This window comes from Dermacentor silvarum, chromosome 4 (genome assembly GCF_013339745.2).
Source record: "Dermacentor silvarum isolate Dsil-2018 chromosome 4, BIME_Dsil_1.4, whole genome shotgun sequence".
Classification (NCBI taxonomy): Eukaryota; Metazoa; Arthropoda; class Arachnida; order Ixodida; family Ixodidae; genus Dermacentor; species Dermacentor silvarum.
The window spans coordinates 226,714,086-226,738,610 of NC_051157.2; positions in this window are offsets into that span (position 1 = coordinate 226,714,086).

Consider the following 24,525-nt stretch of genomic DNA (forward strand, 5'->3'; position numbering starts at 1 on the left):
ACTCGCGATCTTTTTCTACCGTCCACGTTAAAGTCACCAACCAAGACGACGGGGTCAGATACTTTGGAGCGCACACACACTTTCCATATGGATCATTTTTGTTTTGCGCAGGGAGGAGAGAGAGCGAACCACTCGCCGCTCTTCTTTCTCACGTCCACGTTAAAGTCACCAACCCAAGACGACGGGTCAGATACTTTGGAGCGCACACAACACTTTCCATATGGATCATTTTTTGTTTTGCGCAGGGAGGGAGAGAGCGACCCACTCGCCGCACTTCTTTCTCACGTCCACGTTAAAGTCACCAACCAAGACGACGGGGGCATATACTTTGGAGCTCACACACACTTTCCATATGGATCATTTTTTTTTTTTGCGCAGGGAGGCAGAGAGAGCGAACCACTCGCCGCTCTTCTTTCTCACGTCCACGTTTAAAGTCACCAACCAAGACGACGGGGTCAGATACTTTGGAGCGCACCACACTTCCATATGGATCATTTTTTTTTTGCGCAGGGAGGAGAGAGAGCGAACCACTCGCCGCTCTTCTTTCTCACGTCCACGTTAAAGTCACCAACCAAGACGACGGGGTCAGATACTTTGGAGCGCACACACACTTTCCATATGGATCATTTTTTTTTTGCGCAGGGAGGAGAGAGAGCGAACCACTCGCCGCTCTTCTTTCTCACGTCCACGTTAAAGTCACCAACCAAGACGACGGGGTCAGATACTTTGGAGCGCACACACACTTTCCATATGGATCATTTTTTTTTTTGCGCAGGGAGGAGAGAGAGCGAACCACTCGCCGCTCTTCTTTCTCACGTCCACGTTAAAGTCACCAACCAAGACGACGGGGTCAGATACTTTGGAGCGCACACACACTTTCCATATGGATCATTTTTTTTTTGCGCAGGGAGGAGAGAGAGCGAACCACTCGCCGCTCTTCTTTCTCACGTCCACGTTAAAGTCACCAACCAAGACGACGGGGTCAGATACTTTGGAGCGCACACACACTTTCCATATGGATCATTTTTTTTTTTGCGCAGGGAGGAGAGAGAGCGAACCACTCGCCGCTCTTCTTTCTCACGTCCACGTTAAAGTCACCAACCAAGACGACGGGGTCAGATACTTTGGAGCGCACACACACTTTCCATATGGATCATTTTTTTTTTGCGCAGGGAGGAGAGAGAGCGAACCACTCGCCGCTCTTCTTTCTCACGTCCACGTTAAAGTCACCAACCAAGACGACGGGGTCAGATACTTTGGAGCGCACACACACTTTCCATATGGATCATTTTTTTTTTTGCGCAGGGAGGAGAGAGAGCGAACCACTCGCCGCTCTTCTTTCTCACGTCCACGTTAAAGTCACCAACCAAGACGACGGGGTCAGATACTTTGGAGCGCACACACACTTTCCATATGGATCATTTTTTTTTTTGCGCAGGGAGGAGAGAGAGCGAACCACTCGCCGCTCTTCTTTCTCACGTCCACGTTAAAGTCACCAACCAAGACGACGGGGTCAGATACTTTGGAGCGCACACACACTTTCCATATGGATCATTTTTTTTTTTTGCGCAGGGAGGAGAGAGAGCGAACCACTCGCCGCTCTTCTTTCTCACGTCCACGTTAAAGTCACCAACCAAGACGACGGGGTCAGATACTTTGGAGCGCACACACACTTTCCATATGGATCATTTTTTTTTTTGCGCAGGGAGCAGAGAGAGCGAACCACTCGCCGCTCTTCTTTCTCACGTCCACGTTAAAGTCACCAACCAAGACGACGGGGTCAGATACTTTGGAGCGCACACACACTTTCCATATGGATCATTTTTTTTTTGCGCAGGGAGAGAGAGAGCGAACCACTCGCCGCTCTTCTTTCTCACGTCCACGTTAAAGTCACCAACCAAGACGACGGGGTCAGATACTTTGGAGCGCACACACACTTTCCATATGGATCATTTTTTTTTTGCGCAGGGAGGAGAGAGAGCGAACCACTCGCCGCTCTTCTTTCTCACGTCCACGTTAAAGTCACCAACCAAGACGACGGGGTCAGATACTTTGGAGCGCACACACACTTTCCATATGGATCATTTTTTTTTTGCGCAGGGAGGAGAGAGAGCGAACCACTCGCCGCTCTTCTTTCTCACGTCCACGTTAAAGTCACCAACCAAGACGACGGGGTCAGATACTTTGGAGCGCACACACACTTTCCATATGGATCATTTTTTTTTTTTTTGCGCAGGGAGAGAGAGAAGCGAACCACTCGCCGCTCTTCTTTCTCACGTCCACGTTAAAGTCACCAACCAAGACGACGGGGTCAGATACTTTGGAGCGCACACACACTTTCCATATGGATCATTTTTTTTTTTGCGCAGGGAGGCAGAGAGAGCGAACCACTCGCCGCTCTTCTTTCTCACGTCCACGTTAAAGTCACCAACCAAGACGACGGGGTCAGATACTTTGGAGCGCACACACACTTTCCATATGGATCATTTTTTTTTTTTTTGCGCAGGGAGGCAGAGAGAGCGAACCACTCGCCGCTCTTCTTTCTCACGTCCACGTTAAAGTCACCAACCAAGACGACGGGGTCAGATACTTTGGAGCGCACACACACTTTCCATATGGATCATTTTTTTTTTGCGCAGGGAGCAGAGAGAGCGAACCACTCGCCGCTCTTCTTTCTCACGTCCACGTTAAAGTCACCAACCAAGACGACGGGGTCAGATACTTTGGAGCGCACACACACTTTCCATATGGATCATTTTTTTTTTTTGCGCAGGGAGCAGAGAGAGCGAACCACTCGCCGCTCTTCTTTCTCACGTCCACGTTAAAGTCACCAACCAAGACGACGGGGTCAGATACTTTGGAGCGCACACACACTTTCCATATGGATCATTTTTTTTTTTGCGCAGGGAGGCAGAGAGAGCGAACCACTCGCCGCTCTTCTTTCTCACGTCCACGTTAAAGTCACCAACCAAGACGACGGGGTCAGATACTTTGGAGCGCACACACACTTTCCATATGGATCATTTTTTTTTTTGCGCAGGGAGCAGAGAGAGCGAACCACTCGCCGCTCTTCTTTCTCACGTCCACGTTAAAGTCACCAACCAAGACGACGGGGTCAGATACTTTGGAGCGCACACACACTTTCCATATGGATCATTTTTTTTTTTTTGCGCAGGGAGGCAGAGAGAGCGAACCACTCGCCGCTCTTCTTTCTCACGTCCACGTTAAAGTCACCAACCAAGACGACGGGGTCAGATACTTTGGAGCGCACACACACTTTCCATATGGATCATTTTTTTTTTTTGCGCAGGGAGGAGAGAGAGCGAACCACTCGCCGCTCTTCTTTCTCACGTCCACGTTAAAGTCACCAACCAAGACGACGGGGTCAGATACTTTGGAGCGCACACACACTTTCCATATGGATCATTTTTTTTTTTTGCGCAGGGAGCAGAGAGAGCGAACCACTCGCCGCTCTTCTTTCTCACGTCCACGTTAAAGTCACCAACCAAGACGACGGGGTCAGATACTTTGGAGCGCACACACACTTTCCATATGGATCATTTTTTTTTTGCGCAGGGAGGAGAGAGAGCGAACCACTCGCCGCTCTTCTTTCTCACGTCCACGTTAAAGTCACCAACCAAGACGACGGGGTCAGATACTTTGGAGCGCACACACACTTTCCATATGGATCATTTTTTTTTTGCGCAGGGAGGAGAGAGAGCGAACCACTCGCCGCTCTTCTTTCTCACGTCCACGTTAAAGTCACCAACCAAGACGACGGGGTCAGATACTTTGGAGCGCACACACACTTTCCATATGGATCATTTTTTTTTGCGCAGGGAGGAGAGAGAGCGAACCACTCGCCGCTCTTCTTTCTCACGTCCACGTTAAAGTCACCAACCAAGACGACGGGGTCAGATACTTTGGAGCGCACACACACTTTCCATATGGATCTTTTTTTTTTTTGCGCAGGGAGGAGAGAGAGCGAACCACTCGCCGCTCTTCTTTCTCACGTCCACGTTAAAGTCACCAACCAAGACGACGGGGTCAGATACTTTGGAGCGCACACACACTTTCCATATGGATCATTTTTTTTTTGCGCAGGGAGGCAGAGAGAGCGAACCACTCGCCGCTCTTCTTTCTCACGTCCACGTTAAAGTCACCAACCAAGACGACGGGGTCAGATACTTTGGAGCGCACACACACTTTCCATATGGATCATTTTTTTTTTTGCGCAGGGAGGAGAGAGAGCGAACCACTCGCCGCTCTTCTTTCTCACGTCCACGTTAAAGTCACCAACCAAGACGACGGGGTCAGATACTTTGGAGCGCACACACACTTTCCATATGGATCATTTTTTTTTTGCGCAGGGAGGAGAGAGAGCGAACCACTCGCCGCTCTTCTTTCTCACGTCCACGTTAAAGTCACCAACCAAGACGACGGGGTCAGATACTTTGGAGCGCACACACACTTTCCATATGGATCATTTTTTTTTTTGCGCAGGGAGGCAGAGAGAGCGAACCACTCGCCGCTCTTCTTTCTCACGTCCACGTTAAAGTCACCAACCAAGACGACGGGGTCAGATACTTTGGAGCGCACACACACTTTCCATATGGATCATTTTTTTTTTTTGCGCAGGGAGGAGAGAGAGCGAACCACTCGCCGCTCTTCTTTCTCACGTCCACGTTAAAGTCACCAACCAAGACGACGGGGTCAGATACTTTGGAGCGCACACACACTTTCCATATGGATCATTTTTTTTTTTTGCGCAGGGAGGAGAGAGAGCGAACCACTCGCCGCTCTTCTTTCTCACGTCCACGTTAAAGTCACCAACCAAGACGACGGGGTCAGATACTTTGGAGCGCACACACACTTTCCATATGGATCATTTTTTTTTTTTGCGCAGGGAGCAGAGAGAGCGAACCACTCGCCGCTCTTCTTTCTCACGTCCACGTTAAAGTCACCAACCAAGACGACGGGGTCGGATACTTTGGAGCGCACACACACTTTCCATATGGATCATTTTTTTTTTGCGCAGGGAGGAGAGAGAGCGAACCACTCGCCGCTCTTCTTTCTCACGTCCACGTTAAAGTCACCAACCAAGACGACGGGGTCAGATACTTTGGAGCGCACACACACTTTCCATATGGATCATTTTTTTTTTTTTTTTGCGCAGGGAGGAGAGAGAGCGAACCACTCGCCGCTCTTCTTTCTCACGTCCACGTTAAAGTCACCAACCAAGACGACGGGGTCAGATACTTTGGAGCGCACACACACACTTTCCATATGGATCAATTTTTTCTTTTTTTTTTTTTTGCGCAGGGAGGAGAGAGAGCGAACGGCGAGAGAAGGAGCGGCGAAGCACTGCACCTACCCTCTCTCGACACACGCGGGAGCTCCGCCGAGTTCCCGCGATGCGAGCGCCCTCACACGCCAGAGCGCGCTCCTCCTCTCCACTCACTCTCCACTACTCCGCCCCACCTCCGCCCGCAGCACTTGCTCCGGTTGCTAGGGGCGAGGATTAGCGCGCGCGCCCGCAGCTGTTGCTATGGGAGAGGGAGTGAGAGCGGAGAGATAACACCTGCCGGCGCGCCGACATCGACAGACGCCTGACATGCCCCGACTAAGAAATGCATTCGCATTTAAAATGCAGCGTCCACGTCCACGTCATCGGTACCTGCGGGCTCGACGGGTGACCGCGAAAGGCAGTCGGCGTCGGTGTGCCTTTTCCCAGGTTTGTAAATTATGGTCATGTCGAACTCCTGAAGCCTAAGACTCCAGCGCGCCAGACGGCCAGATGGATCTTTCAAGTTAGTCAGCCAACAAAGAGAATGATGATCGCTGACAACCTTGAAAGAACGGCCGTACAAATACGGGCGAAATTTGGTAACCAGCCCACACCACGGCGAGGCATTCCTTCTCGGAAGTCGAGCAGTGTTCCTCCATACGAGAGAGAGTTCGGCTGGTGTAAGCGATTGCTTTTTCGAAGCCGTCTTGCCACTGCACCAGTACGGCCCCCAGACAAACATTGCTCGCATCGGTGTGAAGTTCTGTAGGGACTTCCAGGTTAAAGTGTGCAAGAACTGGATGCGTTTACAGGCGCTGGCGTAGTTTGTCAAATGCTACTTGCTGATTTTCACCCCACAGAAAGGGAACGTCGTCGCGTGTAAGGCGTGTTAACGGGGCAGCAATACGTGAGAAGTTCGCAATGAACCGCCGGTAATAGGCGCACAGCCCCAAGAAGCGCCTCACTGCCTTCTTGTCGGGCGGTGTGGGGAACTTTGCCACAGCGTCTATTTTATCTGGGTCATGTTGTACATAAAGCCCCTATATTTATAAAAGTAGCGTCATCCACTTCCCTCCTCCTCCGTTCCACTATCGCGCTCGGCGCGACCAGCGCGATCAAGACGCGATATCGACAGTGGCGCCGCCTGCGTCGGGCCTGCCGTGGCAGACGACAGCTAACGCGCTACCAGAGGAAATCCGAGGAAAATTTCGATCGCGCCCTGCGGAGACGTTTTTGAGGCGCGATTTTGCTTCGTCAGTCAGTAACTGGTCTTAATAATGCCGTTTTGGAAATAGCAACGCGACGATGCGAGACGGCGCAAATATCAGGTGTGCAGCAAGCGTTTGCGCACGCCGGACGGTAAACAAAAAAAGCCTTTTGCCCTCGCCTTGTCGGTTGCGGCAACTTAAGGCGCAGCAGCATGCCCTCACAACGAAGTTCTTGTCCCTAAGACGTTTGATCCGTTTGTGCGTACAGCACTTTCGTCGCACAGGCCCGAGAATGGCAGTCGGAGCGCGCTGGAAAGAAAAAAATATACAAAAGCGCGACGCTAACTTCCACGTGACACGGATTGGCCAATGGGGGAGCGGAGGAGGCTGGGGCGACAGGAGGCGGCTAAGAGAGGGCGAGGAGGAAGCGCCGGGGTGAGCGCGGTGGCGGCAAGATCTAAGAATGGCGCTACTTTTATAAATATAGGGACTTTAGTTGTACACCCTCGTAACTGACGACGTGGCCGAGGAAGCACAGTTCACTGAAACCAAAATGAATTTCTCGGGCTTTAACGTCAGGCCAGCTGAGCGTATGGCTGGAAGAACAGTGATGAACCGGTTTAGGTGCTCCTCGAATGTAGCTGAGGTCGTCTAAATAGACCAAGCAAGTTTGCTACTTCAGGCCTGATAGTACGGTGTCCATTAAACGCTGAAAAGTGGCTGGCGCTGGCGCTGAGCACAGACCGAACGGAAGTACCTTAAATTCGTAAAGACCGTCGGGGGTCACGAAGACCGTTTTCTCACGATCTCTCTCATCGACCTCTATCTGCCAAAACTCGCTTCGCAGGTCCATTGATGAAAAATAACGTGCATGCCGCAGCCTGTCCAGCGAATCGTCTATGCGTAGCAGCGGGTAGACGTCTTTCTTCGTGACTTCATTTAATTTGCGGTAATCCATGCAGAATCGCAAGCTGCCGTCTTTCTTTTTGACCAAGACCACGGGTGACGCCCAGGGGCTGTTCGAAGGCTGTATCACGTCATCCTCGAGCATCTTGGTCACTTGCTTTTGAATCTCTTCACGTTCCTTGGAGCTATACGGTAGGGGTTTTGTCGAATCGGCCTCGTGGTGTCATCCGTGATTATACGGTTCTTGGTCAGTGGTGTTTGTTTCACCTTTGACGTAGTCGAAAAGCAATTTTCTAACTGGTGTATCAGCTCCAAGAGGCGCTCTCTCTCAGAAGGCGACAGGGTGGAGCTGACGTCGAAATACAAATGCGTCGAGGCCGGAACGGTCGATTCTTGACGTTGTACAGCCAAACAGTCTTTTACTTGGGTGACGTCATCGCAGTAGGCAATTGCGGTGCCCTTCTGGAAGTGACGGCGTTCGTCACTGAAGTTCGTGAGAAGGACTTCCGCATGCCCATGAGTCATGTCGAGTAGGCCTCTAGCAATCGAAATGCCTTGGGTTAGCAATAGTGCAACGATTTGCTCCGCGATCACATCCCCATGGTAGGGCTTCTGGCACGAGACAGATACAAGGCGGCAGGAACGCGGTTATATGGTCACATCGTCGGCGATTTGCAGACGCTCATATTGCCCGTCATGAATGGTGTCGGCAGAGGGGCTTGCAGAGAACGTCACTATGCGGTCCGGAATGTTTATGACGGCGCCGTGATCTCGCAGAAAATCCATTCCCTAAGATGAGGTCTCTGCAGCAGTCGGCGAGAATGACGAAAGTGGCAACGAAGCTGGAATCACCGATGTGGATTCGAGCAGTGCATGTTCCCGTTAGCGTCATTAACTGCCCAACGGCACTTCTTATGTGTGGACCGGTCAACGGCGTCTTCACTTTCCGAATGCGGTCGGCTAGCTCCTGCCGCATGATTGAGAAGTCTGCGCCAGTGTCAACAAGTGCTGTGACATGATGTCCATCTATCAGAATGCTAAGATCGGCACGGGCAACGTCGTCGGCGTTAGTATTCGTCGTCGTCGTCTCGTCTTCTTGGGTAGCGTGGGGGGTATTTTTGTCGGCGTATTTTTGTTGTATTTTTGTATTTTTGTTGTGTGGGGGGTATTTTGTTTGGCGTCGCGGCATTGGGCAACCTTCCCCCCGGAGGTCGCTGCTGTTAGTTTCCCCGGCGCGGACTAGGTGAACGACCACCCCTGACGACGTCAACGAAACTCTGGCGGTTTGGGGAAGTGTAACGCACAGGTGACGGGGAGTGCAAGCGACGACGTGGTCAAGCTGCTTGGCTGGTCGACAGGTGATCACGGTTCGGGGCACAACGGTCGCCAAAGCGCAGAGAAGCGGCGGGCGAAAAACTTGCCATCCCAGCATCTCGATGGGGACAGTAACGGGCAATGTGGCCAGGTTCCCCACAGTGGAAACAGAGTGGTCGACGGTCGGCCGTGCGCCACAAGTCAGTACTGCGAACAGGAGGTCGTCTCACAGACTCCCGTTGCCACCACGGCACGGGAACGGTCCGAGACTGAAATGGCGGTACCTCCGGTGAAGGGGGAGGACGTCGGACCACGTCGGCATAGCTCAATGGACGTACCTCAGGGCATGGGGCGGGTGAGGAGAACGCTTGCCGCAACTCTTGGCGCACGACTTCGGCAACGGAAACGACTGGAGACTCCGTAGGAGGAATGTCGAGGGCTCGCAGCTCTTCACGCAGAATGACTCTAATCATTTCCCGCAAAGAAGTCTGGTCAACACCCTGAGCTGCGGCGCTTACTGGTGTGTTGTTGGGTAGGCGCTCAAAGTGGCGGCAACGTTGCTGAAGTGCCCGCTCAATGATAGTCGCTTCTTTGATGAAGTCGTCGACCAGTTGTGGGCGGGTTTCGTACAAGGAGAGCCAACAGCAGTTCCTTAATTCCCCGCATAAGATGACGCACCTTCTTCGCCTAGGTCATATCGGGGTCAGCTCAGCGAAACAGGCGGGCCATATCCTCCGCATACATGACGACGGATTCGTTCGGCTGCTGTACGCGAGCCTCAATAAGCTGTTGGGCGTAATCGCGCCGGTCCGAGCTTGCGAATGTATCGAGGAGCTGACGCCGAAAATTTCCCCCCGCGTGGAAGCTCGCTTCCCTGTTCTCGTTCCACGTGCGAGCACTTTTTTTCGAGTGCGAAATAAACATGGGTGAGTTTCTGTCGCTCGGTCCAGTGATTGACATCAGCGACGCGCTCGTACTGATCGAGCCAGTCCTCGACATCTTCAAAAGCATCACCGTGGAAGGTTGCGGGAACGCGAGGCTGTTCAAGAGTCACCTGGGAAAGGCTCGGCGCCGTCTGAGAAGGAAGAGTGGCCGATGGTGTAGGAACCACCATGCTGGTGGGAGGCGCAACGGGAAGGAATTCCGGGCTCAGGCCGAGCAGGCGCCGACTGAATCGATGGACTGGAGTCGTGACGAGAGGTGGAGCTTCCGGACTGGGTGTACGGGGCCTGACAGGGGTTGAACGCTTGAGGTTCAAGGCTCCAGCACCTCTACCAGTGTCGCAACGTCAAAAACAGAGGTCGCACAGCCCTGATCAAGGGGGATAGCAGCAGGTCACCTTTTTAATACAGCGCGCTACTGCGACTTCTTCTTCGCCGCGCCTTGATAGAAACGCGCATGCCTGCTCGTATAGTCCTCCTCTTCATCGGAGTACAGGCGCGGCAATATCATGCTCATCCTGCTCAGTCTCCACCCGTCGGGGGCTTTACCGTCCATTATCACTTTGCTCACTGCCTCTCTTAATGCTTTCTTAGATTTTGGGCCCAATGTCTTTCTTAATATAATTGGGATGCCATCAGGACCTGTCGACATGCTACTAGGAACCCTCTTCTCTGCCCTTTCCCCCTCGCTTTGTGCAAGTGGAGCCACTGCACTAACTAGTCTATCCTCACCTGATTGAGCACATGCTATGTTTCGTTCTTTAAATTTTTCTATCATCATTGTTCTTATATGTTCCATTGACTCATCTCCTTCTAGCCGAACACCTTGAGCTGTAACTATAAACTCTGCTCTAGGCTAGTCTTATTACTGAAGGAGTTGAGATGTTTCCAAAATTTCTTCGCTGCTTTTCTGTCCTTTTTGTTTACTTCTGACAACCATTGGCTCCCCTTTCTTCTGATCTTCTCATTGATCAAATGGGATGCTTCCCTTCTACAGTTTAAGAAGTTATTCCATTTTCTGCCTACATCAGCTTCTGGTTCACCCCTCTGCTTTGAATATCTGTGTTCCCTGGATGCTTCCTGACGTTTCTCTATGGCCTTCTTAACCTCCTCATCCCACCAGCTCTTGGGTTTACGTCTTCTGTTCCCTTTTGGCCTGACTCGTACCTTAGCAAGCTCTAGCTCAAATAGCCCTGTTAAATTTGCATATGTCCATTCTGTTTTTGTATCCTCTGAAATTACTTCCTTAATTTGTTGAGTTGCTATTTCAAGCTGCTTTTCCGAGTAAAATATCCCACCTGGTTGTTCATCTTGCCTCCTACCTACTTTCATTTCTCTTCTAAAACTCACCTTAATACGTTTGTGATCACTATATCTAGACTTCTGGAGCCATATGCATCTATGCTCATTACCTTTAGCCTATCGTGCATCCTATGTGACATTAGTACATAATCTATCGTCGACTCCAGGCTCCCTACCTCCCATGTTATGTGCCCTTCACACTTCTCAGTACTGTTGCATACAACTAAGTCATGCATTTCACACATATCCAGCATCATGTTGCCTGTTGAGTCTGTGTACCCGTCCTTGTCTTCTATGTGTGCGTTCATATCTCCTAGTATAATAATCTCGCACCCTCCTCCTAGCTCATTAATGTCACTTGATATGCATTCCAGCATTTTTTGTTTTCCTCTTTGGCATTTGCTCCTGTCCACGGGTATACAAAGCCAAGGAGTCTCTGCTCTCCTGCAACTTTCCCTTTTAGCATAAATAACCCTTTGCCAATTCATACATGAATGAATGCTCCAATTCCACCCCCTTTTCTGCTGCCCTCTGTTCTATTGCAATATTCCCATGCATAGTCAGGATTGCAGGGTGGTTGCTCCATGTCCCTAAGATGTGTCTCCACAAACCCGTATACCATCAGCTTTTCCTGCCTTAGTTGCTCGTCTATCTCCTCCCACTTCAGCCTATTCCTGCCAACTTGCATGTTAATGTACCCTATGTCAGAATAACCTTGCCCCTGGTGCTTACGTCCATTTCTTCGCTTACCGATTCTATGTTTCTTGAATCTTGGGGCCTCTCTGGGTCCGCCTTCATCTACACTGGTGGCATTAGGGCCCTGGGTCCCCCAAAAAAAGCCGTAGCTTGGCGCCCTATCCTACTACCTACCCTCTCGCCCGTTTCATCATACCCTCTCGGAGTTTTTCATCATTCGTAGCGCCGTCTGGCGAACACGCCCTGAAGCAGGAGCCGGCGTTTCAGAATGTGTCTCTTCCAGACGAGCAGAGTCGGCGCTCCTGTCTTATTTTACTCCGTGCTCCGGAAAAACTCAAGATCGCTCGCGCGGAGTCCGAACACATGCTGCAACTTGGCATCACCCGCCCTTCCTCCAGTAATTGGGCATCACCCCTTCACATGGTGCCTAAGAAGACGGGAGACTGGCGCCCATGCGGTGATTACCGGGCACTAAACAACGTTAGTTCTTGATCGCTACCCTCTCCCGAACATTCAGGACTTCACGGTAGCATTGCACGGTGCGAAGATCTTTTCTAAGATCGATCTCGTTCGCGCCTATCAACTACCGGTCGCTGAAGAAGACATTCGCAAGACCACCATCACCACACCCTTCGGTCTTTTTGAATTTCTCCGCATGGGTTTCGGCTTACGGAACGCCGGCCAGTCCATACAGCGTTTCAGCGATTCCGTCACACGAGGCCTCCCTTTCATTTTTGCATACATTGACGACCTTCTCGTCGCTAAGCTCTTCCGCTGAAGAACATCTTCACCACTTGCGGTTGTTGTTTTCACGCCTTGCCAGTAACGGAATTGTCATCAACGCCGCCAAGAGCGAATTCGGTCAAACCGAACTCGAGTTCCTCCGTCATATCGTTGACGCTAACGGCCTTCGACCACTTCGTCCAAGATTCGCGTCATCGAAGACCTTCCCCGACCGACCACACTCACCGAGCTTGGCTAATTTCTCGGATTCGTCCATTTCTACCGCCGATTCATCCCCGATTGCGAACGACTTATGGCTCCACTAGACGCTCTGCTGGTGAACAAACGTAAACAAGTGCTTCAGTGGAATGAAGAGGCCACCGACGCTTTCATGAGAGCCAAGTCTGCCCTCACCGACGCCACGCTGCTTAGACACCCAAAGCCAGACGCGCCCACTGCTATCATGACCAACGCTTCAAGCACCGCTGCTGGTGCCGTTGGTGCCGTTCTGCAATTCACCGATAATGCGTGGCATCTACTCGCCTTTTTCTCCAAGACGCTGAAGCCTGCGCAGTCTCGCTACGTCGTGTTCGGTCGTGAATTACTCGCCGTTTACCTGGCTATCAGACATTTTCGACATTTCCTAGAAGGCCGTGCATTAACTGTCTTGATAGACCACAAGCCCCTTGTGCACGCAATTGACCGTTCGGCATCCTGTTACTCGCCCTGCGAGAGTCGACACCTTTCCTACATCTCCGAGTTTACAACAACGTCCTGACACATCAAGGTCACCGACCACGTTCCAGCCGACGTTCTGAGTCGTGTCAATGCCGTTTCCACGTTTACGCCGGAGCCTTTCTTCATCGATGTCGACTTACTCGCTAGTCAACAGCGTGACGACACTGAACTTCGTACACTCCGGAATTCTTCAACGTCTCTGAAATTGGAAGACGTCGTTGTGACTCCAGATGGTACGTCCGTCGTCTGCGACACTTCTACTGACACACCTAGACCATACATTCCGGCATCCCTTCGCAGACGTCTATTCGAAACTGTGCACAACCTGTCGCATCCTGGCATACGCGCGACACAGAAGCTTCTTTCCAGTCGTTTCGTTTGACCTAGGCTAAACGCGCAAGTTCGCGATTGGGTTCGCTGCTGTTTGTCGTGTCAACGCTCCAATATCCAGCGTCATCCCATTCCGCCTGCCAAGTCTTTCCTTCCACCAGATGCTCGATTTGACACCGTACACCTGGACCTCGTCGGCCCTCTCGCACCTTCGAAAGGTTACTGCTACATACTGACATGCATCGACCGCTATACACGGTGGCCAGAACCTACACCTATATCTGACATCTCAGCGCCCACTGTTGCAGCAGCTTTCGTGTCTACATAGATTGCAAGGTTCGGCTGCCCATCCACAATAGTCACCGATCGCGGTCGGCAGTTTGACTCTGCACTTTTCAACGAGCTACTCAAACTACTCGGAACGACACGTTTTCGCACGACTGCTTACCACCCGCAGTCCAATGGACTTGTTGAACGTTTTCACAGGCATCTCAAGGCCTCCCTTATTGCCGGAGAAGTGGGTTCTACATTGCTCTCGTTTTACTTGGCATCAGAGCCGCACTCAAGAGCGACCTCGGTTGCTCCTGTGCTGAGCTAGTCTACGGCACTCACCTACGCCTCAGTGCGCGGTGAGTGCCGAGTTAAGGGGAGACCCCTTCCCGCGAAACAAACGGAACCCACAGGTGTGCCGCCAGCGAAGGCAACCACGTGCAACGTCACCTAGGAGAGAGTGAGCAGCCGCCAATCACCGACCATTGGCGTGAGCGAAATCCCGCCTACGATTTCAGCGGGCCTATTTGCGCGGCCCCGCAATATATTTTAATGTTATTCTTTTCTTTAATTTATTTTCCCACTCCGTCAACATGGAATAAACAGTGTGTCATAATATATTGCACGCGGGAGTGGCAAACAAACTTATGAAGACAGTGTGCCTTGCGGTGGCGAAGAGGACACCGACTCTTGGCCAATACGTACCCATTAGTGGGTATGTACTTTAACGTCGTCATCATCATCATCGACACCGATTGGTGAGCGTTGACAGTGGCGCCTCGAAAAGCGTGGCTCAAGAGAGCGTGGCCCGTGGCGTGAGCAGTGCGCGAGGTTCGGCGTTCGACCCTGGGTTCGACCCTGCTGTCTAACCCAGCTGTCCGACAGTGCTGTCCGACAACGGTTCCCCGACGTCTCCGACATGGCGACACTTGCTTCTACATGAACTGTAGGCCGACTACATTTGACTAACCTATATTAGCTGCATATCTTCTAGAACGTATTTTGGGGAACTGTTGCGTGTGTGCTGTTTGAATGTATTACGTGCGTCTAAATACAAGTCTGATGTGTGTTTGTGCTTCTGCGTGCTGCTTCTACCTCTTTCTGGAGTGATCCTGCACCAAATGACATCACACAGTGCAAGTTTCGCACTAGAAATCGTCTCGCCCCTGCCTGGTCGCCATGGTCTCCCGGACGCCTGCTGACAACGCCACGCTACGCCAGTAGTAACGCCGATCGAGGTTTGAGTAACCGGCGTCGCAACACAGTGCGCGAGGTAACTGCAGCTGCGCTGCGGGAATGATGCTCTGGAAAATATCAGGCGTCTCACAGCGAAGGCATTGCGAGGAACACCGGCAACGTAGTGGCCGACGAAACAACGTTGGCGTTTGCCAGCACCTAATGAAGAGATTAGTTTTAACGTGACGTTTACTGTGCGTTAAACTCGGCAAAAGTGCCTCGTGCGGCCAATCGCGCGGCAATTTTGCGTGTATTCGCGGGCTTCTTTCACGCTCGGAAAAACACTTTTATGCAGCACGTATTCCGCTACAGAAAGATCTATCGGCAGTTTCTCATGTTGCTCTACCATTTTCTCATTGACACCTTTCATATAATTATACTTGAGAAGTTGATTAATTAATTACGACTAAATATCTAATTAGGCGGAATGCAAGAAATAATCTGAGTATCTCCAAGCGATGGCAAACAACATAACATTGGTTCGGTCCAGCTACGTTGCATTTGTATATATTTAAAACTTAGCTTAAGTTACGTGAAACTGCTTATGTATATGCACGTATATGCACGCTAGTGTGATTGCGCACAACGCTCATGGCACCAGTAAAGCCCCTAGATATTTTTCGCAGAAAAATCTAGGGACTTTAGGCACCAGCAGGTGGCAGAACGCTGCCTTGGCTTCGCCGCAGAAGGAAAAGTACATGTTGGAAATACTGGCAGCGAAATGCGCAGAGCGTGATGGTGTGTCGACTTGGTTTAGTCGTTTTCGACACTGTGCTGCAGTGCCGTGAGGGCGCCTCGAGTATTCGTGTAATTATTATCGCAATAATTTGGCTGTGACTTTACTCAGTTATGCCTGGGTGTGCGAAGCGAGAGGTACGGTGAATGTTATTGTTTAGCTTGGTTCTCTCCACGGTTACATCTTTATCGTTTAGCGTCGTAGGTCTCAGTTTTCAGGTTTGGTTGTTACCTCTCATCAAGTTATGGTTACATTAAAGACTAGACATTTTTGCAGTTCAGTCACTCATAGTGGCTGGTTGCCGGTACACATCTTCCTAAGCACTGCCACTAGTGTGCCATTGGCTCGTTCTATAATGTTCATTGCTGGCTGAGCGATAAGCAATGGAGAAATGCAGGTTGACATCATGTATATGCATAAAGTTCTTGAACTGAATAGACTCAAATGACTTAGCATGATCAGACAAACAGTCATCTGGGGCTCCAAATCTAAAAAACACTGAGTGCAAGTGCTGCAACACATCTTTCGTTGATGTGGTTGGCACAGCAGCGCGCACAATGTATCTGGTCGTGAAGTCGGAATATATTTGTTCAGAATATATTTGTCTTCCTGAGTTGCCGTCATTGTGATGTGATCAAGTGCTACGGCGCTGAAAGGGATCTCGCTTGTTGGCTTAAAGCACATGGGGCCGACTGACTTCGTTGTGGGCCAGTTGTGTACTTGACAGATTTGACACGATCGAACGTACTCGGGCTGCTGTAGCGGCCATCTTAAGCCACTAATAGGGAATCTGGCACCGACATGGCCGCTGGTCACTTATGTCACATACTTCTACAGGTTTTACAGATGATGACTTTCCATGCATTTGGAGCGCTGCCACCATGCTGACAGTGGCACCTGGGATGTATGCCCTGCTCTGCACTTGTTCACAGAACGGCACCTTTCGTTGGAAAAGACGGCATTATACCATCGATTTTTCGCTATCGCTAAGCTGACTGGCAACCCGGCACATCGGATCACAACGTCACACTACAAAAGCTGTCGCCCCTGCATACCACTTCAGGATCTGGCGCCGACACGGCCGCTGGTCACTTACGTTTCGTACTTCCACAGGTTCTGCAGATAACGACTTTTCATGCATTTGGAGCGGAGCAGCCTTTCTACCATGCTGACAGTGCCGCCTGGGATGTATGCCTTGCTCTGCACTTGTTCACAGAACGGCACCTTTCGTTGGAAAAGACGGCATTATACCATCGATTTTTCGCTATCGCTAAGCTGACTGGCAACCCGGCACATCGGATCACAACGTCACACTACAAAAGCTGTCGCCCCTGCATACCACTTCAGGATCTGGCGCCGACACGGCCGCTGGTCACTTACGTTTCGTACTTCCACAGGTTCTGCAGATAACGACTTTTCATGCATTTGGAGCGGAGCAGCCTTTCTACCATGCTGACAGTGCCGCCTGGGATGTATGCCCTGCTCTGCACTTGTTCACAGAACGGCACCTTCCGTTGGAAAAGACGGCGCTACCATCGATTTTTCGCTATCGCTTCGCTGATTGGCAACCCGGCACATCGGATCACAACGTCACACTACAAAAGCTGTCGGCCCTGCATACCACTTAGGGATTTGGCGCCGACATGGCCGCTGGTCACTTGCATCTCGTACTTCTACAGGTTGGTTTATTCTATCATCCTGTTAATGGTAAACCTTTCCGGAAATTGGCGCCAGATCCCAAGTCCACCTTGAGTGTGTGTATGCGCAGCATTTTTCTTGAGAATCAAGTGTTCGTTATGTGCGCGCTATGTATGCAAATTACTGCAGCTTGCAGGAGATGTAGAACAAAATCCAGGCCCTCTGACTTCCGAGCAAGAACAACAAATGTTTAATGCCGTCATGGCAATTCCTACAGTGCTACAAAAGCAGACAGAGATTCTTCGGGAACTTCGTTCCGCAGCGAAACGTAAGGAGGCACTTGAGCAAAAGTTTTCGCTAATGGAGGATAAATTCAGTGCCCTTGAGGATAATTTATCGGTGCTACCGTTAAAAGATAAAGTGAAGCAATTAGCTGCGCAAACCGACAATCTTGTCACGTATTCCAAACTGCATGAATTTGAACATGACGTGGAAAATAGATCTCGAAGAAATAACCTGATCTTTTTTGGCTTCCAAGATGCAGCCACCGAAACTTGGCAAGATTCAGAGACTAAGGTTCTTGACTTTTGTAAGGAAAAATTGTAACGTCTCCATTTCTGCTGATGCGGTTGAGAGGGCTCACAGGCTCGGTCACTACACGACAACAAAAAAAGAGACCTATCATAGTTAAGTTTCTTTTATTTTAAGACAAGCAACGCGTTCTCTTAGTTGCGTCAAGGCTGAAAGGTACAAATTTTGCTATTAGTGAGCACTATAGCAACAAAGTTCGACAAGAGAGGCAAAAATTAATTCAGTTCGTGAAAAACCAGGGAGGGGACTTCAGGCTACAGTATAACAAACTAAGAATTGACAAGGAAACTTTCATTTATAATGCTGAAACCGACAACGTGGACAAAATTAATCCGTAACAAATCAAAAAGCTCGTCTCAGTTGCTAGACAACCAGCCGCCACGGATGACATTGTGTGTATTGTTGTAAACTGTCACAGCCAGGCGCGGATCCAGGGGGGATGTCCGGATGTCCTGACCCCCCCCTCAGATTTCTGTATCGCCCCCTCGCTGACAGAGGGATGGCCCTGTCGCAAAAAAATATGGCCACCAGCATTCTTCAAAATTATTTTTCGCGAGTACCAGTGGTATCAGCCATGTAGCAAGCTAGCTCGCTCACGAGCTTATTTGTATTCCGTAGGGGTGTGGTGTCGCGAAGTTGCCGTAGTTATTTTTTCTCATGAACACATTGGACCTCCTGGCGCCGGCCATGCCTTACTCGTCCTATCGGTGGCGTCGAATGAACGAGGGGACGTCCCTTTTGCCGAGCACGCAGATGTCCGCGCGAGCGCCTTCGCGCCTGATCAACTCTGTTCCCCATTGAGGTGTCGTTGGTTGCCTCATTGGCTGTCATCGGTTCCGCGACCAACCTGCTTAATGAAAGAGATCTCTCGCTGAAGTGTTCATATATAAATAATAACAGCTAACAGCTAAAATGAGAACTACGCATAGGCAACTTTTTTTAACTGTAGCACTCAGTGTGATCACTGGTTTTGGCACGTAAAACCCCAGAAAGAAGAAGTGTGATCACAGTTACACGTTGACAATACCCAGTACGAGCACAGTACCGTTCGTACGCTACAAGTTTTTCATTGTAACTTCGCAGTTTTATTGTCGTGCATTAAGCATAGGAGGCTCAAAGCCGCCGGATACGTTTATTATCTGAGTGGCCGTTCTCGCGGAGCGTGGCGAAGCCTCGAGCAGCGGCTGCGAAGTGGAGGAGCGTGACGTCAGCGGCCAACGCTAGCGCGCGGGCGTTGGCCGCTAACCACGCGTGGTTAGAGAAACGGGAGCAGATGCGCGCCTTGTGTAAAAGGATGACGTCGCGTGGGAAACAAAACATGTAGACCCTGGCTCGCGCTCTCGGCTACTAGGCCACATCGTTCTTCTGGCTGGCGTCATGAGTCTTCTTCATACGCGGTGATTCGCATATCGTAAACAACCAGCGTAGTGGTTGCCGCGTTGAAGCTCCAAAGCAAACAAAGGTGTATCAGCGGAACACAAAGAATCTTCTTAAGGAAATCAAGGTGTCCCAACAGAACTCCAAAGACGGACCCGTGCTTACGCATTTAAACAAACCTGCGAAAGGTCATCCCAAATTTTATTTTAAGAAACAATACAGGCTAGACATACCGGGTGGTCAAAATTAGGCTTTATGGTTTTCTTTAAATTAGGCACTGGGAGGCACGTAAAGAGCACCTGCGCAAATAAGTTATGTGGCCAGGGGGACACAAGGTGAGATGATAATTATCGCTGTCAGCAGCCGAATTACCTAAAATTGAATAATTGACTATTTATATTGACTGCAGTAAGTTTGTATGTTTCAAGCAGTGATTCCACTCCTGCGCCAACTGCGCCAAAGTGCGCCAATTGGGATTTACTGCGCCATCCTGATACAATCTACGAAAATTGCGCCTAACTGCGCCAGTCTCGGATTTGACGACGTCTATCGCCAATTGCACCACCGGGGAATTAAGATTTTCAACGTGACGATAGGGCGAGCCTTAGTTGCAACCTTAGCTGCAAACAGGAGACGAGAAAGCTCTAGCGCGTACGTCCCAATTAAGGTCACTGGAACCTGGAAAGTACCGCAGCCCTTTTCTTTAATTAGCCGCCGCGCCGCCGATTGGTCAGTTGCCGTCAGGTGATCACTTTCCACTATAGATGGCGGATCTAAGCCGCGCCGGAGGAGATAAGCAGACAGACATCGCTCGCACACGCCGCACGTACGAGTCATCAACGAGGTCAGATTTTGCATTTTGTATAATTTAGTGTATATGTAACTTTCGTAGACTTAAAACAAAACGAAAGGAAATGCCCGGGTGCTGCACGTTCGGGTGCAGCAACGGCCGGGAGTCCGGGAAAGCGCTTTTCGCGATACCAGTTAAGCGGAAAGAGCAACAGCAAGCGCCGTGCTATATCTGGTTGCACCGGATAAAGAGCGACAAGTTCACTCCCACTTGGTGAACTTGTTGATATCGCAAAGCTGAGAAGCTCCTTGCGGTATATCGTCGATCTCCCTAAATGCCATAATGTTATGGAAAAGCTTCTTCGCGCATTTGCTTTGAAGACTGCCGTTTGTCTTGAGTAAACAAAGCGAGGAGATGCTCAGAAATATGCAGAACCGAGCAAAATGTGGCTCGAAGAGCGTTGTAATACGGGCGGCTGTGTCAAAAATAACAAAGTGTAGTGAGAAGATCGATCGACCTGTCAATGTTAAAAATTAAAATATAGATTTTCTCGTGTGTTGTTTAAAACAACACGAACATGACCTGGTTAATTCTGTTTTAGCATCCCTTTTCTTGTAGTGCAGTCAGGGACCGTTTATTTTCGTAGAAATAGATCTGTATGAAACATTTCGTGCGGGGTTAAATCAGTAGCCACGTTAAAAGCGATAATATCCACGCGTATAAACGATTTTGTGGCAGCGCTTGATACCTATTCATCCGAAAAAAAAATCTTGTGTGACACACGAGCATCGGGATCGCTTTGCACTTAGAACGGGTGGCGCACAGTTGAATGCTTCACTTTCCGAGTGTAGTAGCCGACCGATTTTCCGGACTTCGCGGGGACTGAAAAATCAAGCAGTCCGAAAAACCGAACAGTCCGAAAAACTCGCGCCCCCCCCCCCCCCCCCCCCAGAGAAAAAAAATTATGAGGCTTAGAGCGGCTTCAGAAAAATATCGCACATTCGCCCAAAAGGCGGAGCATCGATTGCGATAGCAAATTGACAGCGATACGAAGTAAGGATGTTAGTTTTATCGGCCGTATAAAGTTGTAAATATGCGCTTACTAACTAAATAAGCACGGTGTCACGCGCGCACAGGTTACACATAAACACATCTCGCTCGATGACCGCGGGCATATTGACCTTCGCGCTCTCTATTCTCTCGCTTCAACGCGAACGTCGAAAAAAGAAGAAAAAAAAAAACGGCGCATACGAAGCTAGTGGCACTCATCGCACGCCCTTTGTACCCATCGCAGATCGCGGGCGCACACTTCGGCCACATAGCAGATCACTTTCAAGATACGGTGCCTGCGCGGCAGCTCCGTTGGCAGCTGCAAAAGCAGAATGTAACTCCCCACCGTCTCCGCCGCCTTCTCCCCGTGCCCCGCGAGCGAACGAAGTCCGCGCGCGCCTCCGGCCGCCTTCCTCTCGCGTGTGTGAGAATAAATTGCGGTTGCTCGCTGACCCTCGCAAGCTTTCACCCGCACACAGCGTACGGACCGAAAAAAAAAAAAGCAAGTGCAGCTTTTTAGAACGTTTTGTCGGCCAAGGAAGAGCGGGCATGGCCTCGGAGACGAGGGGATAGCGTGCGCGTACTGATCTTGAAGGCTATACAGGAGGGCACTGGAAGCCAAGCCAGCGGAAAATCCAACATGGCGGCCTCCAAGATCGGATAGCGTGGCTCGGGGCGAGCGATTTAGTCCGGAAAATCGAACACTGGCTCCGACATTCGTCCGAAAAATCGCTCGCGAAAATGCATTAAGGGCTATGGGAATCCTGCCGGTACATCTATGAAGTCCGGAATATCCAACAAGTCCGAATTTTTGGAGTCCGAAAAATCCGTCGGCTACTGTACCTGTAATTTACATCGTATCTAGCTAAACGAAATGCGGTTTTGTTTGTGGATTTCACAGGGCCCACTGCGGCAGCCATCGTGCTGTTCTTCACTGTAGCAAGCCTAAAAACCTACTTGCTAGAAAACCCGAGGAAGAGCTGCTCGTCTTTTCCACGCAGTGTTGCCTGCGCTCGCTCCGGCGGTTGCGGTTGTTCCAGGTTCCAGTGACTTTAGCAGTGCCACGCACGGCACCGACGCGGCGTCTGCCTTGCAAGGCGGCTCGAAGGCAAAGTGCGGTTTCTGCCGAGGCTCGCGGCTTCAAGGTTAATTGGCGATTCATTGGCGGACGTTATCTACTCCGGAAACGCAGCTAGTAGCTTGTTTGAAGCGCAGCATGACGTGGTTATAATAACTGCGTGCCGCCAATGTGTCCATCATTTCTGTTTCTGGATATTACCGATGACATCTGGGAAAACTAGCAATATACGAAATGATATCAATTTGTCTCTGTGTGTGTCGCATGCACACAAGTGCATTTTTTTCTCCACGAGATCTGCAATAGGTGGAAATGTTTACGAAGCTTCTCGTGAGAACATAAGAATTATTCAGGTAATTGAATATAAATTGCCACTCGCTTTTTCGAAATACTTCAGGATGTGAAAAATCAGCTGCTCCAAGCTGCTCCAAAATGCCAAATTGCCTGCTCCAAAGTGCTCCAAAATGAAATTTCTGATGCTCCAAAAATTGCTCCGAAAATTGCTCCAAATCATAAGTCCGCAGTAGCATCACTGTGTTTGTATTCAGAAGTTAGAGGCAGTCGTGTCTCTACACAGTTTCACTTGGAAGAATTCTTCTAGCATGTCTATGCTCCGAGATATCGAACTCCAAATTTTAATTGTCGTTCGCATGATTACGCATGCAAGAGAGGGAGGATTGGCGCAAAGCTCTTCCATGATGTGACGCGGCTGTTGAGTGCGGCGTTTAGTCTGACAACGCGGCGGAGGCATTGGCAAAGATAATAACTGTCCCCCTTCCCCTCACGGCTGGCGAAAAAAAAAAATCGAAGAACCCGTAACCGCTGTCGTAACACGCGACCGCTGCAGCCTGTAATGCTGGCGACAGCTGCCACGCCGAGATAATGGCGCGAGCGGAGAAGCCGGAGGGCAATGCGCGTGCGTAATGGTGACTACACGACCGGGCATGGTCATTGCCTGGACTATACGCAAATAAAGTGACTGCTTATTTCCAAGTATTGTAATTTTATTGAAATCAAAAGCAACAACTACACCATCAACCGCAGAAACCTCTTTAGCTATATGCTAACGAATATTTCATACATACTGCCGCTTTAAGTTTGGTGTCGTCATGCACAAATCTCATGACAACACTTCACCCATCAGGATGTCAATGAACTACAAATGTTCAAAATGCCTCCCTTCCACAGCAACGCAAAGCATAAACCACTCCCGCATCGACTCGATAACTCTGCGCAGTACGACAATTGAAATTTGGAGTCGGATATCTCGGAGCACGAACACGCTAGAATAATTCTTCCGATCGATACTGTGTAGAAACACGACTGTCTATAAGTTTTCAATGCAAACATACCCACTTACTGCAGTCGAAGAAAAAATAATTGTTCAACTTTAGTTAATTCGGCTGCTCACAGCGATAATTATCATCTCACTTTGTGCCCACCTGGCCACATAACTTATTTGCACAGGTGGTCTTCGCGTGCCTCCCCGTGCCTAATTTTAAGAAAACCATATAAATCTTAGTTTTGAACGCCCTGTATTATCAGGCACAGCCGCCAAGCACATGGCTGTATTGGGTAACGTCCTTTTCCTATAAGCTCGGAGAAACCGATACCTGGCTTCGCTAAAGGGCTTCTTCCTCTTACTGGGGTTTTACGTGCCAAAACCTGTTCTGATTATGAGGCACGCCGTAGTGGAAGGCTCCGGATTAGGTTTGACAACCTGGTGTTCTTTAACGTGCACTACAACGCATGCACACGGGCGTTTTTGCATTTCGCCTCCATCGAAATGCGGCCACCGCGGCCGGGATTCGATCCCGCGATCTCGTGCTCAGCAGCGCAACACCTGAGCTGACTGAGCCACCACGGCGGGCTACAGGTGTTGCTCTAGCCGTATAAAACGCGGGTTTATCGTGAGCAGAAACGGTGCATTTCGGTAAATCAGAAAGGCTACTATCATCATCATCATCATTGACAGAAGCTGACCCCCCCCCCCCCCCCTCAGAAAAAACCTGGATCCGCCCCTGGTCACAGCCTAAAAAATAAGGTTATTGAATTTGCCGCCCTTTTAGAAACGACACAACAAATGACCATGAAGTTTTTCCAACCTGCTACACTGTCTGCAGAAGGGACAGAAATGCGCATGGGGGAGGCGTTTTTGTTCTAGTTCACAATACAATATCTAGCTCCCTGGTTGACGTTGAAACTCAACTGAATTTGTTGGGTGCAAAGTACTCTTGAACAGTCTTTGTCATTCGGTTCTTTCTACAGACCACCTAATTCAAGAAGCCTGCAGCCCCTTTTAAATTTAAGCAAC